Below are 20,036 nucleotides of genomic sequence, written 5' to 3'. Positions count from 1 at the left end.
AATTCAATAGTTTTCTGTCTACAATTTACTATGGCATCATGTAGTGTCAACCAATCCATTCCCAGAATAACATCGAATTCATCAAATGGTAACAACATTAAGTCAGCTAGAAAACAGTCACCTCTAATCATCAAATGACAATTCTTGCAAACTTTATCAACTAGTACATATTTGCCTAAGGGGTTTGGCACTTTAATCACAAATTCAGTAGACTCAATAGACAAACTCTTACTAGATACCAAATTCACACAAACATAAAAATGAGTCGATCCGAGATCCATCAATACAATAACATTAGTATCATAAAGAGAAAATGTACCAGTAATCACACTGGAAGATGACGCGTCCTCACGAGCACTAATGGCATAAGCTCTAGTAGGTGTTCTGGCCTCAGATCTCACGGCTGTATCCTTCGTCACACCTTTATTGCTAGTTCTATTCCTGGTATTTCTCGGTGGCCTACATCTGTTATTAGTATTACTCGGCCTTGCACTTTAAAATTGTTCTTTCTCAGCCATCTCATGAAAATCTCGGATAAAATGCTCTTGGGAACCAACTTGAAATAATCTTGGTCATTCATCCTACACTCACCGGGATGTCTTCTTCAACAATGCTAACATTTAGGTCTGTTAGACCTAACATTACCCACACTTGCCATTGAACTAGCTTGAGATTTAAAACTCGAATATTGCTTTCTGCGGTCTCTATGCGAATACCCAACTGATAAATTCGAACGAGAATTCATTTCCCTAGATTTCTTTGACTGAGATTGAAATGACTTACTCATTGGCCTTTTTCTTGCATCTCTAGCCTCACTCTTGGCCTTTCTTTTCTCTTTGCTTAGTTCTTTGGCTTTGGAAGCTCGTTCAACTAATACAACAAATTCTTTTAGTTCCAAGACTCCAAATAACAGTCGGATATCCTCAGTCAGCCCATCTTCGAACCTTTTACACATAATAGCCTCAGAGGAAACACACTCTCAGGCATACTTACTGAGCCTGACAAATTCTCACTCATACTCTGTCACTGACATTCGGCCCTGTTTCAGCTCAAGAAATTCTTTACGTTTCTGATCGATGAACCGTTGATTGATATATTTCTTTTGGAATTCCTCTTGAAAGAATTCCCATGTAACACAGTCTCTCGGTACCATAGATACTAGTGTCTTCCACCAGTGATATGTTGTGTTCCTCAATAATGATATAGCACATTTCAAGCATTCTTTAGGTGTACATGATAGCTCATCAAACACCCTGATAGTATTCTCAAGCCAAAACTCGGCTCTCTCGAGGTCATCATCTATATTAGCCCTAAATTCTTTAACCCCTTGATTTCGAATCTTATCAACTGGAGGCTTATTCTATCTTACCAAATCTGCACCTTTGGAACTACAGGAATTGGTTGGGGATAAAGAGGGGTTGGACGATGTTGAGCATTCAGATTTGTTTGAACAAACTCCGAATACCACTCATTCATCATGTGGAGGAAGGCTTCTCTAGCCCTTCCTCCTTGACTGACCGTGGGAGGTCTATTTTCAGATGACACTGCCCTTTGAGCTGAAGCCAGCACATTACTTTATACATCATCAACAACAACTCGATCGGGATCCATTTACTATATAAAAAAACAGAGTTTAAAATTGTCAGGAGTCATCACACTATCACAGTTCATATCTGGCATGTATAGCTAGACTCTTACACACACTATGTTAGTCCGAGAATAGACTAAACTATAGCTCTGATACCACTAAATGTAACACCCTTTACCTGTATTTAATTCTAAAACAAGGTACGAGGTATTACCGGACTTATCACACTAAAAACTATACATTTCTGAGCCACAAATTTCTATCCAAATTAAAACTTTTCACGTTCAATCATAAAGTCCCTAATACGAGCCTTGAGGCCTAAAATATGCATTAGAAATGGTTCGGGACTAAACTGAGAACTTTAGAAAATTTTGTACCACTTAGAAAATTTTTCACTAAACAAGGGTCACACACCTGTGTGGATATGGGACACACCCGTGTAGGTAGGCCGTGTGGTCAGACATGCCCATGTCCTGAACCCATGTAACTCTCTGTTTGTCACCCAAGAAGAAATTGAATACACACGGCCAAGTTACATGCCCGTGTGCTAGCCCGTATGAAAAATTAATTTTTTACAAAATAGGTGCAAACTTCACACACCTAGGGCACACGCCAGTGTTCGAGGCCGTGCTGTCCACACAGCTGAGACACACGTCCGTGTCTCTGTTTATTACTCAATTCTGAGCATTCTATTTCTCAAAGTTAAGGTGTAGGGGACACACGGCCGGAACACATGCCCATAGGGCAAGCCGTGTGTCACACACGGCCTAGATACACACCCGTGTGGACAAAAATAAGGCTATTTACCAAGCCATTTTGCCATCCTTTGTTGCACAGACCTACACAACACAATATAGCACCAATCCAAATATTTACATACAACCAAATCAGCCACAACCAAGACATCAACACATCATTCACATGCTACTATCTATCATGCACAAACATCATATACTTATCAACTCAATCAAGTAAATTCCCACATCCATGAAAAACATTATCATATAAATTGATTATACTAATAATAGCCAATTTCGAATGGCCTTATACAAAATAAGCTTTTAACCAATATAAGCCAACACATTTGGCCAAATCGATTATGACACATAACAAAATGACCAAGTCCCCTATACATACCACAACTCAAAATGTTGAAATCATTGGTACCAAAATAATTTTTGATAATGTTAGTGGATCTCCGAAGGTCTCTGAATTCCAAGCTAGCTTGGTGATACTATAAGACAAAAGAAAGGAAGGGAGTAAGCTATAAAATTTAGTAAGTTCCTTTGCAAATAATAAGCATCAGTCCACACATTTAACATACAATTTACATAATGAAGATTGACATGAATTTTATTAAAATCTTATGGTCATAACTTACTCAACCATAACCTTACCAAGGGTTCATCACATATCGAGCTCTTTACGCATGAGTTTTACGTACATACCTGTACCAACTTGCAACATAACCATAGTCTTTCACAACTTTGACATTCCCGTTGAACACTCAAAATATTAACGGATACTGGAAAATCTTGCACATAAGTGCCATACATGTAGCCAAAGCTACCTCACATCTCATAATACATATAGGCTCATTTTCAAGCTACTCACGGGCCTACTTACACAAGCTGTTAGTTAGGACGTAGATACACAATGATGCTCACACAAGTTGTCTGGTATCCACAACATATGCCGAACTACTCAGCCACTGGTAGGAAGTACAAGACTAGCACCTAGATCAAATAAACACATGGGCTCCTAGTGACATGTCACTCATATCCTATTCTATTCCTAAGGCTTAATTGGGAATTCTCTCTTGTTGAAACTTTGTCGAATATATCCAAAAAGTCAATCATAATTCATACAATATTAAAGCATTTAAAACATAAATATAACAATGCATTATTTACATATGAACTTACCTCGATACAAAAATAGTAGAATTGGACCCAATCGTCAAACACTTAGTTTTTCCCCCGATCTAGGTCCGAACCTCATTTTTCTTGATCTATAATAACAAATTTAACTTATTTAATACTCACACTATTCAATTCAGTCCAAAAATCATATTATGAAAAAAGTAGATTTTTGCCCCTAATGTTTCACATTTTTACAATTTAGTCCCTAGGCTCGTAAAATGTAATGTATTCAATTTCTTCAAAACCCAAGCCTAGCCAAACCATTTTCATACTCATACCAGCCCACATTTTTCATTTAATCCCACTTTTACTACTCATTTTTGTAACTTTTACAAATAGGTCCTTTTTTTTACATTTTCATAAAAAAATCACCTAGTAAATGTTATTTATCTAACACCAAACTTACATTTTCTACCATTAGGCATCAAAATATAGAAATATCTATCATGGGTAAAAATGTAACACCCCGTACCCGAGTCCGCTGCCGGAGTCGGACACGAGGGGTTAACGGCTTAAACCATTCACTTTCACAGTCCATTTTAAAAATTTTCCAGGCAGTTGGCTAACTGAGTCACTGTCACTTTAAAAATCATATCTTGAGTTCCAAAACTCGAAAACCAGTTTTGTAATTTTTCCCTGAAACTAGACTCATATATGCATCTACAAATTTGTTTCTAAAATTTTTGGTTAGGCCAATTAGTACAGTTTATTAGTTAAAGTCTCCCTTGTTACAGGGTGCGACTACCCTGACTTTCATGCATTACGACCTGGATATCTCCGTGTACAGGGCTTCAGTACTGATTCCGTTTGTTTCTGTAGAAACTAGACTCAAAGAGGGATCTATACATATATGGCATGACTCCTAATTATCTCTGGTTAATTTACAATGAATTTCCAAAGTCAAAACAGGGAATCCAGAAACTGTTCTGGCCCTGTTTCACGAAAACCTAAATATCTCTTAACATACAACTCATATGACCGTTTCGTTTCTTCCATAAGAAAGTAGATTCATAAAGGTTCATTTACATAATTTATTCACTATTTAATTCCATACCTACTATTTTTAGTGATTTTTCACATCCACATCACTGCAGCTGTCAACCTCTGTCCTTAAGGTAGATTTTACCTACTTCATAATTCCCTTGATTCAACTAGCCCTTTTAGCATACATGGCACAAAAGATGATCACAATTAACCATTCCAAGGGCTAATCGATTCCAAACATTTCCACATCTCTTAATGCACAACATACAAAATGATTGTGATACCATGCCAAAGTGTATACAAGCCATTTTCGCATGGCTATCCAAATTAATACAAAATCAAAGGGTCTATGACCAACAAACGAAAGAGTAGTCCTATACATCAACCAAAATATCCTCTCACTACTAGTCTATTCTATACATGCCATAAGATATTCCAAAACATAGCAATACCAAACAGTGGATAGTGATAGTGTGACTAGTTGCTGACGATCCCCGAGCCTGTAGCTTCGCAATGAGACCTATAAAGCAGAGGAAAAAGAGTAAACGGAGTAAGCATTACAATGCTTAGTAAGTTTTAAGCAGCGTCAATAGATAACAATCGAATTATAACATAGTTGTTCGCATTTTTATTTCACTCTTCCTTCGGGCATACCATCCCTTTTTGCCGAATATGCACATCTCATCATATACAATAGGCAGATAAACTCTCACATAACAGTGAGCTCATGTGACATAGATATATCGTATGATTTCACATAACCTCTCACACTAATCCGATGTCACATAATCATAGGAATAGTCCCCTAGATTGCTCTCGTATGCATAATATATATAAACTTGGAGTACATACCTGTTTAACCTTTCGCATTGCGTATATTTATAAGTAATTCTTATTACGAAGTCTTACCCGGACATAATCTCCACACGTAGTCATCGGGTCGTACCCGGAACATATTTCCAAGTTTCATGTACACTTAATCACATGTTACAACATTCACATTAGCCATTCGGCTTTACCACATATACATATCGCATTCATCACATCGGCCATTAGGCCTTATCACATATATATACACTTCCACATTCATCACATCGGCCCTTAGGCCTTATCACATACATATACATTTTCACATTCATCACATCGGCCATTAGGCCTTATCACATATATATACATTTTCACATTCATCACATCGGCCATTAGGCCTTATCACATATATATACATTTTCACATTCATCACATCGGCCATTAGGCCTTATCACATATGTATACATTTTCACATTCATCACATTGGCCATTCAGCCTTATCACACATATATGTATATCATACATATTTCATATTTTTCTTGTACATCAATTTCAGCAATAGCTTATAAGCAACTCAAATAGTTTCATCAAAGTTTACAACAAAATCACATATTCACTACAAGCAGTTTTCCTGACCAACAGTCACTAAGTTGTTTATAACTGGAGTTACAAAACTCAAAATCAATTGCCGTTAATTTTCCCGAATGTAGACTCATGTATCTTTCACCCATAAAATTTTCAGAATTTTAGGTTTGGCCAATCAATACCAGATTTTTCTTAAAGTTTCCCTGTTTCACTGTTTGACTAATCTGACCACTCTTCACTACGAATCAAATTTTTCATTGTACAGAATTCATAATGTGTTTTATTTGATTCCATTTGAAACAAGACTCATTAAGGAGTCTAAGCATATAAATCTTATCTCATAACCATTTTGTACAAATTATAATGATTTTCCAAAAACAGAACAGGGATTTCGAGTCATTCGACACTGTCCGCACAACTTTAAATATCTCTTTATAGGAAATTTCTTTGCTTCCACGGTCTCTTTTATAAGAAACTAGACCAACTAGGCTTTGATTAAATGTTTTATTCAGCCTATAATTCCACACCAACAATTTATAGTGATTTTCTAAAATCACATTACTGCTGCTGTCCAAGCAATTTATTTCAATTTGCTCTTAACTTTCCAAGTCCAAACACTTATGAACTTACCATTTGGGTTTAAGACATATCATGGCCACATCATATCTTATCAAATCAACTCATTATGTTCTATTATGATTGAATTTACTCAACGATTAATCGCTTAAAACTTACCTCGGATGTGATCGAACGATTTCGGCGGCTATTCGATCACTTCTTCCCTTCCCTTATCCAACTTTGATCCTCTAGGCTCTTGAGCTTAATTAAACAAACAAATTGACTTAATCATTTGAGCATCGAAAAGAGGAATACAAGGCACTTAGCCCATATTTATACATTAGACATTAAATTCACATACATGTGAAATCATGCATCAACTCAACATATTAACTCACATCCCTTTTAGTCGATTTTCCTAACCAAGATAAAGGCATCAATATGCTTGCCTCTAACCGAAAGCATGCAACACTAATCTTCTCATGTGGCCGAGTATGCATGTATATGTTGAGGCCAATTATGCTCAATACTTCCTACAAGTATGGTTACTTGTATTGATTATATCTCGTTTCATTTCAAATTCAAAACTCAGCTAATACGCATTTATACACTAGAAAGCAAATACTAACATTTTGCATTTCATCTTACTACCATGGCCAAATGCTCCTTCCACACCATTTACCTTCACAAAGCATGAATTTCATCATCCAAATTACAAGCTTACAACCTCATGAAGTTTAACCTCATAGTATCTATCAAACTCTCACTCATTAGCTTCTATCATAATCTCCAACAACACCAAATAAACATACACTTCGTGGGTCTATGGTAGAACCAAGAAAGGAACTCATTGATATCAAGATGTAAGCAACTACCATTATTTATCTAAGTTTAGCATAAAACACAACCATCACCCTTATTAATCTTTTATAGCCGAAAACCATACTCACCCCACAAATCAAATTTCAACATGGTTTACAAAAATCACTTAATATCTCATCAACACAACATCAACACCAAGCAAGAATGATACATCCATGGCGAGTGTTATCTCCATCACATAGCAAGGTTTAGACCATGGGCTAGGTAGAGCTCAAGCTAACAACTAACACATGCAAGAATCTCATGGCACAACATCAAACTTACCTTAATAGTGACCTAGGATAGCCGAATGCTTCACTCCCTTCTTCCCTTTCTCCTTCAATTTTCAGCCAAAAGATGTTCAAGGATGAACACACACATTTTTTTTCTTCTTTGTTTTCTTTCTCTCATTCACGGCAAGGGGGGGCATGGATGAGACCATTTTTTTTTCCTTTCTTTGCCCATGCTCTTTATTTTATTATTTCTAGCATCAAGCATTCACCCAACATGTTTTATGACATGTTTTGCCCATAATTCTTTGTCATGGCCGGCCACTATCAATTAGGGGGGAAATTTGACATGCAAGTCCTCCCTTTTGATTACATGCACTATTAGGTCCTTGTAGATTAGCCTATCACATTTCAAAAGTGTCACACAAGTCCTTTTGACTAAATTCACATGCAATTTCCTAAATCGAAGCTTAAAATTTTCGCACATTCATATTCACATATTTTAGACCATAAATATCACATCCAAATAATTTGGTGACTCGGTTTAGCGGTCCCGAAACCGCTTTCCGACTATGGTCACTTTAGGGCTGTCACAACTCTCCCCCACTTAAGAAATTTTCGTCCCCGAAAATTTCTACCGATGCATAGTTTAGAATAACGTCCTCTTATTGAATTATATTCATATGAACATTAGCTCATCGATAGCAATTGTAATTCATTATTGATTTCATAAGCAATAATCACTTAATTTAATTCACAATTGCATTTCAAACACATATCAAGCACATACTAACATGTATAATTCACATCATCAACCCACATATTTGTAACCCACATTTTCATCCATGTATAAGTCAGAATCGGCGAAAATACACATATACTCAAACATCCCAATAAATATCCTTTATAACTCCATCGTATCTCAATATTCAACTTAACTTATTTCCAACAGAAAATTCAACTTCCACACACTTGAACATTTAATTCATTCAGCACATACGAACATACCTCATTGCTGGAATTTTTGCAAGCGTATTAACTGAAATTTTTATAGCAAGATTGCTCATTTCCGAATCACGTACCTTCGGGATTTAGCCCGGATTTAGTAACTTGCACCAATGCCTTCGGGAATTGACCCGGATTTAGTCACTTAGCACAAAAGCCTTCGGGACTTACCCCGGATACCATTCGAATAACCAAGCACATATATCAACAAATCAATACACATTCTTATTACATTCTCATTACCAAAGCTCAAACACAAGACACTTATCATATTTACAATTCTGGCTTAATAGCCACACACCAAGAGCATGATTTCGATTTGCTTAAAACATGATCTAATCAAATCATAATTTAAGCTCTATTTACTCAAGAACTTACTTCACATTACCAACCCTTATGTTCATACACAAAAGATCAACTTAGCCAAAGGCCGGTAGCTCGTTTATCAACTGAGCGAATACTTACTTATAAGGGCTCAACTAATTCAAGCACATATAGCTCTTACAATGCCATATCCTAGATATGGTCTTACATATTCTCACATATCGAGTCGATGCCATGTCCCAGGCATGGTCTTACACATTATCTCAAATCAATGCCTTCGTCCCAGACGAGGTCTTACATGAATTCCACTTCACACACTTAGTGCCCACTGACCGATCTCGCACTCATAGTGCTCGGTTAAAGGGATTTACACACGCACAGTGCCTCTAATCATTCACACACATAGTGCTCTTATTCATTCGTTATTACACATTGAAATGACTTACCCAAGTCTATAAACATCACGTATGTACACTTTTAAACATATCGTCTCATATAAATTTGAATTCAGATAATAATGAACACTTAAACTTTGCTCAATTTACTCAAGACGAAGCCTACTAGGCACGAAGGCCGAATACACGTCACCAGTATGATTGCTCTTGGGACCTAGCCGGATACATCACTAGCACAAATGCTCTTGAACTTAGTCCGGATACATCACTAGCACGAATGCTCTTGAACTTAGTCCGGATACATCACTAGCACGAATGCTCTTGAACTTAGTCCGGATATATCACTCTCAATTCTCATGGTCATATACACATATAGCAATACACATTAGTATATCATTTACATTACTTGAATACAAACACAACATGCTTATCGACCATTCAACTTCCGGTTCCATAGCCACATACAAAGAATCACATTTATAGTCATAACACTCTTTCAAAATTGCATCACTTATACCCTTAATTCAATCCAAATCGAAATTCAAATACGAGTACATGATACGTACTGATCAACTTAATAATTTAGGCATATCTAAGTGAAGTTATATCGCAAATTCTCATAGTCGAAGCTTGCTACATTTCGATCGGGATCAAGATTCATTACCATACAAAGAACCACATTTTAATAGTCAAAATCATCACACTATCATTTTATCACTTTATGGCATGTATAAATAGACTCACGCGTGCTACGTTAGTCCTAGAATCGACTAAACCGTAGCTCGATACCAATAAAATTGCAACACCCGTGCAGGAGTCCACTGCCGGAGTCGGACACGAGGGGTTAACGGCTTAAACCATTCACTTTCACAGTCCATTTTAAAAATTTTCCAGGCAGTTGGCTAACTGAGTCACTGTCACTTTAAAAATCATATCTTGAGTTCCAAAACTCGAAAACCAGTTTTGTAATTTTTCCCTGAAACTAGACTCATATATTCATCTACAAATTTTTTTCTAAAATTTTTGGTTGGGCCAATTAGTACAGTTTATTAGTTAAAATCTCCCCTATTACAGGGTGCGACTACCCTGACTTTCATGCATTACGACCTGGATATCTCCGTGTACAGGGCTTCAGTACTGATTCCATTTGTTTCTATAGAAACTAGACTCAAAGAGGAATCTATACATATATGTCATGACTCCTAATTATCTCTGGTTAATTTACAATGAATTTCCAAAGTCAGAACAGGGAATCCAGAAACCGTTCTGGCTCTGTTTCACGAAAACCTAAATATCTCTTAACATACAACTCATATGACCGTTTCGTTTCTTCCATAAGAAAGTAGATTCATCAAGGTTCATTTACATAATTTATTCACTATTTAATTCCATACCTACTATTTTTAGTGATTTTTCACATCCACATCACTGCAGCTGTCAACCTCTGTCCTTAAGGTAGATTTTACCTACTTCATAATTCCCTTGATTCAACTAGCCCTTTTAGCATACATGGCACAAAAGATGATCACAATTAACCATTCCAAGGGCTAATCGATTCCAAACATTTCCACATCTCTTAATGCACAACATACAAAATGATTGTGATACCATGCCAAAGTGTATACAAGCCATTTTCGCATGGCTATCCAAATTAATACAAAATCAAAGGGTCTATGACCAACAAACGAAAGAGTAGTCCTATACATCAACCAAAATATCCTCTCACTACTAGTCTATTCTATACATGCCATAAGATATTCCAAAACATAGCAGTACCAAACAAGTGGATAGTGATAGTGTGACTAGTTCTTGACGATCCCGAGTCTCAGTAGCTCAAATGAGACCTATAAGGCGAGGAAACAGAGTAAGCGGAGTAAGCATTACAATGCTTAGTAAGTTTTAAGCAGTGTCAACAGATAACAATCGAATTATAACATAGTTGTTCGCATTTTTATTTCACTCTTCCTTCGGGCACACCATCCCTTTTTACCGAATATGCACATCTCATCATATACAATAGGCAGATAAACTCTCACATAACAGTGAGCTCATGTGACATAGATATATCGTATGATTTCACATAACCTCTCACACTAATCCGATGTCACATAATCATAGGAATAGTCCCCTAGATTGCTCTCGTATGCATCATATATATAAACTTGGAGTACATACCTGTTTAACCTTTCGCATTGCGTATATTTATAAGTAATTCTTATTACGAAGTCTTGCCCGGACATAATCTCCACACGTAGTCATCGGGTCGTACCCAGACATAATCTCCACACGTAGTCATCAGGTCGTACCCGAAACATATTTCCAAGTTTCATGTACACTTAATCACATGTTACAACATTCACATTAGCCATTCGGCTTTACCACATATACATATCGCATTCATCACATCAGCCCTTAGGCCTTATCACATACATATACACTTCCACATTCATCACATCGGCCATTAGGCCTTATCACATACATATACATTTTCACATTCATCACATCGGCCATTAGGCCTTATCACATATATATACATTTTCACATTCATCACATCGGCCATTAGGCCTTATCACATATGTATACATTTTCACATTCATCACATTGGCCATTCGGCCTTATCACACATATATGTATATCATACATATTTCATATTTTTCTTGTACATCAATTTCAGCAATAGCTTATAAGCAACTCAAATAGTTTCATCAAAGTTTACAACAAAATCACATATTCACTACAAGCAGTTTTCCTGACCAACAGTCACTAAGTTGTTTATAACTGGAGTTACAAAACTCAAAATCAATTGCCGTTAATTTTCCCCGAATGTAGACTCATGTATCTTTCACCCATAAAATTTTCAGAATTTTAGGTTTGGCCAATCAATACCAGATTTTTCTTAAAGTTTCCCTGTTTCACTGTTTGACTAATCTGACCACTCTTCACTACGAATCAAATTTTTCATTGTACAGAATTCATAATGTGTTTTATTTGATTCCATTTGAAACTAGACTCATTAAGGAGTCTAAGCATATAAATCTTATCTCATAACCATTTTTGTACAAATTATAATGATTTTCCAAAAACAGAACAGGGGATTTCGGAGTCATTCCGACACTGTCCCGCACAACTTTAAATATCTCTTTATAGGAAATTTCTTTGCTTCCACGGTCTCTTTTATAAGAAACTAGACCAACTAGGCTTTGATTACATGTTTTATTCAGCCTATAATTCCACACCAACAATTTATAGTGATTTTCTAAAATCACATTACTGCTGCTGTCCAAGCAATTTATTTCAATTTGCTCTTAACTTTCCAAGTCCAAACACTTATGAACTTACCATTTGGGTTTAAGACATATCATGGCCACATCATATCTTATCAAATCAACTCATTATGTCCTATTATGATTGAATTTACTCAACGATTAATCGCTTAAAACTTACCTCGGATGTGGTCGAACGATTTCGGCGGCTATTCGATCACTTCTTCCCTTCACTTATCCAACTTTGATCCTCTAGGCTCTTGAGCTTAATTAAACAAACAAATTGACTTAATCATTTGAGCATCGAAAAGAGGAATACAAGGCACTTAGCCCATATTTATACATTAGACATTAAATTCACATACATGTGAAATCATAAATCAACTCAACATATTAACTCACATCCCTTTTAGTCGATTTTCCTAACCAAGATAAAGGCATCAATATGCTTGCCTCTAACGAAAAGCATGCAACACTAATCTTCTCATGTGGCCGAGTATGCATGTATATGTTGAGGCCAATTATGCTCAATACTTCCTACAAGTATGGTTACTTGTATTGATTATATCTCGTTTCATTTCAAATTCAAAACTCGCTAATACGCATTTATACACTAGAAAGCAAATACTAACATTTTGCATTTCATCTTACTACCATGGCGAATGGTCCTTCCACACCATTTACCTTCACAAAGCATGAATTTCATCATCCAAATTACAAGCTTACAACCTCATGAAGTTTAACCTCATAGTATCTATCAAACTCTCACTCATTAGCTTCTATCATAATCTCCAACAACACCAAATAAACATATACTTCGTGGGTCTATGGTAGAACCAAGAAAGGAACTCATTGATATCAAGATGTAAGCAACTACCATTATTTATCTAAGTTTAGCATAAAACACAACCATCACCCTTATTAATCTTTTATAGCCGAAAACCATACTCACCCCACAAATCAAATTTCAACATGGTTTACAAAAATCACTTAATATCTCATCAACACAACATCAACACCAAGCAAGAATGATACATCCATGGCCGAGTGTTATCTCCATCACATAGCAAGGTTTAGACCATGGGCTAGGTAGAGCTCAAGCTAACAACTAACACATGCAAGAATCTCATGGCACAACATCAAACTTACCATAATAGTGACCTAGGATAGCCGAATGCTTCACTCCCTTCTTCCCTTTCTCCTTCAATTTTCAGCCAAAAGATGTTCAAGGATGAACACACACATTTTTTTTTTCTTCTTTGTTTTCTTTCTCTCATTCACGGCAAGGGGGGGGCATGGATGAGACCATTTTTTTTTCCTTTCTTTGCCCATGCTCTTTATTTTATTATTTCTAGCATCAAGCATTCACCCAACATGTTTTATGACATGTTTTGCCCATAATTCTTTGTCATGGCCGGCCACTATCAATTGGGGGGGGGGGAATTTGACATGCAAGTCCTCCCTTTTGATTACATGCACTATTAAGTCCTTGTAGATTAGCCTATCACATTTCAAAAGTGTCACACAAGTCCTTTTGACTAAATTCACATGCAATTTCCTAAATCGAAGCTTAAAATTTTCGCACATTCATATTCACATATTTTAGACCATAAATATCACATCCAAATAATTTGGTGACTCGGTTTAGCAGTCCCGAAACCGCTTTCCGACTAGGATCACTTTAGGGCTGTCACAAAAAATTTAGACATTGACTATTGTAACACCCCTAACTCGTATCCATCGCCGAATTAGGGTCACGAGGTATTACCAGTCAAAACACAAATTTAAACGAACACATGCATACACTTACAAAATTTTATTTATCTTTATTTTTTTTATTTTAAAAGAATACAATCATTTATTAACTTCATTAATCGATTTAAATATTAATGCCACATAATTGAATACACTTTTTATTCAACTTATAATACGTGCATATATTCTGACTTCATTACACTTTAGTTGCATACTAAAAATCATACTCAAATAGAACACCCAAAATCTACTACATATAATTATTTAATAAAAATCATATTATATTCATCTTTCATTTATCATTTATACATGCTATTTTCATAAGTTATCATTGATCGAGTCAATATTCATTTGATCATTCTTCCATGCATTTAGCCGAAAACAAGTTTGTTTCGACAACAACTCACAACTTATCTCAATCATTTTACAAGTTTATACACTTCAAATGTTTAAATTATTATACATAAAATATAACATAGTTTTTCCAACATTTTATACACCACAACCTAATACATACATACTATAATTACCTAATTTTTAATCACATTTACTGAACCCTAATAATATAAATTAATAAGTCCAAACAACATATCCAACTTATCACTACTTATTCAGTACATTACCTAACTATCACAATCGAATTTGAGCATCTAAAACCCACTCAAAAACATGCATGTAATCACGATTCAACTAAGTTGAATGAAAATACTTATTAACTAAAGAAGATTATTTTTATCATCACAAGACATTAACTACATACAGATATATCCAAAACATAAATATTACTTACCATATGTCAAACATGCCAAGTCAAATTATCATATGCGTAAGTATTTGTATAAGCAATACTGAATCACAAATTAATCATTATCATTTTATTCCATCCCACCTTATAACCGAATATATACCACTTCATTATTGAAATAGTTTTCCTACCAATTCATATTTGTTTTACCTATACCAAAACCTTGGCCGAAGCAATTAAACATGCTATGAAAATATGTATACACAATGTTCATTACATCAACCATTTTCAAAACATATAACATTTAAAACATATACCATGCATATCATGACATGCAACATTATAACCGGAACAGATTAAACCATAACCAAAACATAACTAAAACCAAACTTAGGAATTAAACCATTTTCGCATGGCTTTAGATTTACATATCCAACATTCCACATTTCTAAAGTATGTTCCAGCCTATACATGCCACAGTACCAAAATGCAACTTATTAAATACCGAAGGCGGTCGATAGTGTGATAGACTTTGTTGACAATCCCCAAGCTTGTAACTTGAATCCAAAATCTATAAAACAAAGACAAATATTCACACAGTAAGTTATTATAGCTTAGTAAGTCATAAGCAAATTAACCAATCAAAGGTGTAATCAAAGCATTTCAAACAAACCAAATTATAACATTATTATTACACTTGGTCTCAAACATATCATTTAATTTATTTATAACTTATACTTTCACACAAATAAGTTACTTTGGTCGAATTCTCATATATCTTATTTAGCATAATATCATTCAACTTTCACATTCAAATGACATTATACCAAGTATTCTTACATTCATATACACAAACTTATGAATCAAATCTCAACATCATATATATGCACTTATATATATATATAGCTGAACATACTTTTCATATTTACTCACATTCTTCACTTACATCTTACATGACTTGTAATAAATATCAAGAAACTTACTTAACTTGTTTCAATTAAGCAATAAGCTAAATTCATACTTGGTCATTTTAGCTCATTTCACACATCCGTACACTATTTACCTTCGCTCGATGAACCATTCAGAATTGGGTAGGACACTCAGATAATCACACATTTATCCTACAATGCCAACATCCCAGACGTGGTCTTACATGTAACCACATATCGATGCCACTGTCCCAGACAGGGTCTTACTCGCACACATATATCGGAGTCACATATCGATGCCATGGTCTTACTCGCACACATATATCGGAATCTATGTCATGACATACGTATCCTAACTATTCCTAATGTTTATACAGGACTTTCAGACATCGTAACTCAATCGAAACGAATTCGAAAATGTGGTAGCCAAGTTTGCTCATAATCAGCCATAGCATATATAAATTCAAACATTTCATACCAGCATATATATTTAGCATTTAACTACAATTAAGTACATCTATTTGCTTATAAACTTACCTCAGACGATGTAAAACGGAACAGGGCAGCTAGTCGACAATTTTCGTTTTCCCCTGATCTAAATCCAATTTCTTTGGTTCTTGATCTAAACATATTCAAATTAAGCTCATTCAAACATATATTCATTCAATTTAGTCCAAAAACACATAAATGGGAAAATTACCATTTTACCCCTGACATTTATAATTTTTACAATTTAGTCTCTATTGCACAAAACACAAAATACACAAAATTTCTGCATACCCAAGCTAGGCCGAATATTACCCATAACCATACAAACCCATATAATTAATTTATTTCACATTTTAGTCCCACAAATTATTATTTTTGCAATTTAGTCCTAATTACTCAAAATCATCAAAAAATCCAATACAAAACATGTTAATCTAAAACATATCTTTCATATTTCATCATCAAACAACAAAAATCGCAAGCTCTCAACAATGGCACAACTCAAAATATTCATCAAAATAAAAAATTCAAGCATGGGTTTTGTAGTACTCGAAGCAACGATCTCAAAAACATAGAAATTATTAAAAATCGATCAAAAACGAACCTTGATTGGGCTTGAATAAGTGTCGAACCTAGCTCTTTTCTTTTTTTATTTCTTATTTGTTGTTTCAGTGGATGAAAAAATGAATATAACATCTATTTTAACTTTGGTTTTATTTAATATAAGTTTATTAACTAAATTACCTATATAACCTTATTATTATAACTTAAAACTATTATAAACTATGGCCACTACCGTCGACCCATATGAAATATGGCCTATTTACCACTTTAAGCTTAAATTTAGAAAGCCACTAACTATTCGACCATTTTACGATTAACCACCTAATTTTCATTTTACGCGATTAAGTCGTTTTATTCATCGGACATCCAAACAATAAAATTAAAGCACGAAAATTTTACAGATATAAATTCACACAAAATAAACGTAGAAAATAATTTTAAAATATTTTTCTAACTCAATTTCGTGGTCCCGAAACCACCGTTCTAATTAGGGTCTAAAACAGGTTGTTACAATTATTTCTTAAATTAGTGGTAGAAATAGATAGATTGGGTTACAACAACTCAAAGTTCCAAGAATTTCTTATTCCTTCCACGATTATCATCAGTATTTCATTCTTGTCTCCCACGAACAATGAGACCCTCTTCCTGAGATTCGAATCTAGACACAAGATTCTTCATCTTGTCATACGATGTTAAGGAAGCATAGAATTCATCAACTGTGAGAGATTCGTGGCTATACAAAATCGTATCTCTAAAGGTTGAATAAGACGAGGGTAATGAACAAAGTAGAATTAGCCCTAAATCTTTTTTATCGTACTGAACCTCAATGACCTCTAGATTCAAGTGAATTTCTTTAAACACAGTTAAGTATTCGTTCATAGACGCACCTTCCTCCGAACAATGAACATAAAGGCGTTGCTTCATATGCAACTTGCTAGTTAAGGTTTTTGACATGCATAGCTACTACAGCTTTGCCCATAATGCAACGACGATCTTCTCATCGATCACGTCCTGAAGAATTTCATTCGACAAATGCATATGTAATTGCGTTAAAGCCTTTCAATCTTTACATTTCTTCTCTTCCTCCATCAATGCCGAAGACATATTATCTAACCCTAGCAGGGCATCCTCCAAATTCATTTGCGTAAGAACTATCTACATCTTTATCTGCCACAACCAAAATCTGGTGTTGTGATCCAACATCAGAATATCATACTTCATAGTTGCTACTATCGTGATCGAAAACAAGCAACCGAAAAAGGCTTTGATACTAATTTGTTAAAAACTGAACGTTGATAGTGCCAATGTAGAAAGATCGGAAAGAAAAAGAAATAAAAAAATAGAATGCATAGATTTTACGTAGAAACCCTTTTCGAGAAAACAAACGGGTAGAGGATAAAAAATTCACTAATGTCAAATTTGAATGAATACAAGAGGAGTTTTGCTATATCTATTTATAAGTTGAAAAAACCTAATTGTAATCAATGTCAAATATATTATGCTAATAAATGTTAAATATATTGTACTAATAAATATTATATCTTTTAAAAAGAAAATATATTTTGTTTAACTTGACTTGCAAACAATCTTTTAAAATTTGAGTCATACAACTTATATATATATATATATATATATATATATATATATAAATTTATTAATTTTAAAAAGAACTCTAGAAGAAATCTATATAAATGTTTACGACTATGGTATAAAATTATTTTCAATTATAGTATCTTAATTTTATTTTTAACATAATTTTTTATTTATTCTTATTTTCAATTTTTGTTGTTTTCTTTAGAAAATTATTTTTGATTTATTTATTTTAAATTGTTTATATCTCCAGTACCTTATATTTACTTTGACTTCCACTTTTTCACTATAGAAATATTTTATATGATATAAAAATAACTAAATTCTACGAAAACAGTTTATAATTATTTAAATTTTTTAAGTAATATGTTTATGTATTTTAGTGATGTTTTATTTATATTTTTGCTGAACACTGAATTCTTTTTATCAATTTCATGGTATGGAATTGACATTAACATTTTATATTTTTTAGAATTAAATTAAATATTTTATTTCAATAGTTAATAATAAATTAATTTATAAAATATCAAAAATAATAAATTAGCTTATATATTTTAAATTAATGAAATAAGTACTTGAAAAATATATATCAAAAAGAAAAAAGTAAATTTTTTTATAAATAACCACTTTTATTAATTTTGACATTATATTATTTTACTTATTGATGTTAAATATTAAAATAAAATAAATCATTAAATTCTTTTCAAATTATTTTAAATTAAAAGGAGTAGAAAACAAAAATCAAACTTTAGAGGCAAAATAAGTGGCAAGTTTTAATATAAAGTTAAAGCATAAATGTAAATTTATCTTTGATTTATAATCACAATAATAAATATCAATTGAAATATATGTTGACAAATTTACACATAAAAATGTAATTTTAAAATTTAATGGTAAACTTTTTAAAAATATTACAATATATTTTATTAATAAGTAGAATCAATCGTGGTTATTTGAAACAAGTTTGAGATTCGTTCGCTGATTTCTTTTACTTGCAATTCATTGCAATAACAGAAATTAATATTAAAAAGGTAAAAGAAATACATCAATCTGTTATCATGTGAACTTTATATAAATAGAATAATGTATATATAATTTATTTGAATATATGTTTTGTAAACTCTTAAGCAAACAAACAAATATGTATATATAATTTATAACAATGTTTTTAAGGAGAATCTTGTTGGCTTGATGATTAGGGTGTTCATCACCTTAAGTGTGATTTGGGTTTAAGCCATCATAATCGCGTAGCTATTAGGTCTTTACCCTCCTCTTATAATTCACTAAAAAAGAAAACCAATATTTTTAAGGAAAGATAGATTTTATTAGCATACTTCATTAAATTTTATTAGCATACTTCATTAAATGACAATTGACATCTTAAATTAGTAAATATGAGGATGTTGGGTCCATTAAAGAGCATTTTTCCTCTAATTCAAGGG

Source organism: Gossypium arboreum, chromosome 4 (genome assembly GCF_025698485.1).
Source record: "Gossypium arboreum isolate Shixiya-1 chromosome 4, ASM2569848v2, whole genome shotgun sequence".
In the NCBI taxonomy this organism is placed as follows: domain Eukaryota; kingdom Viridiplantae; phylum Streptophyta; class Magnoliopsida; order Malvales; family Malvaceae; genus Gossypium; species Gossypium arboreum.
Note: the sequence above shows the minus strand (reverse complement) of the source record.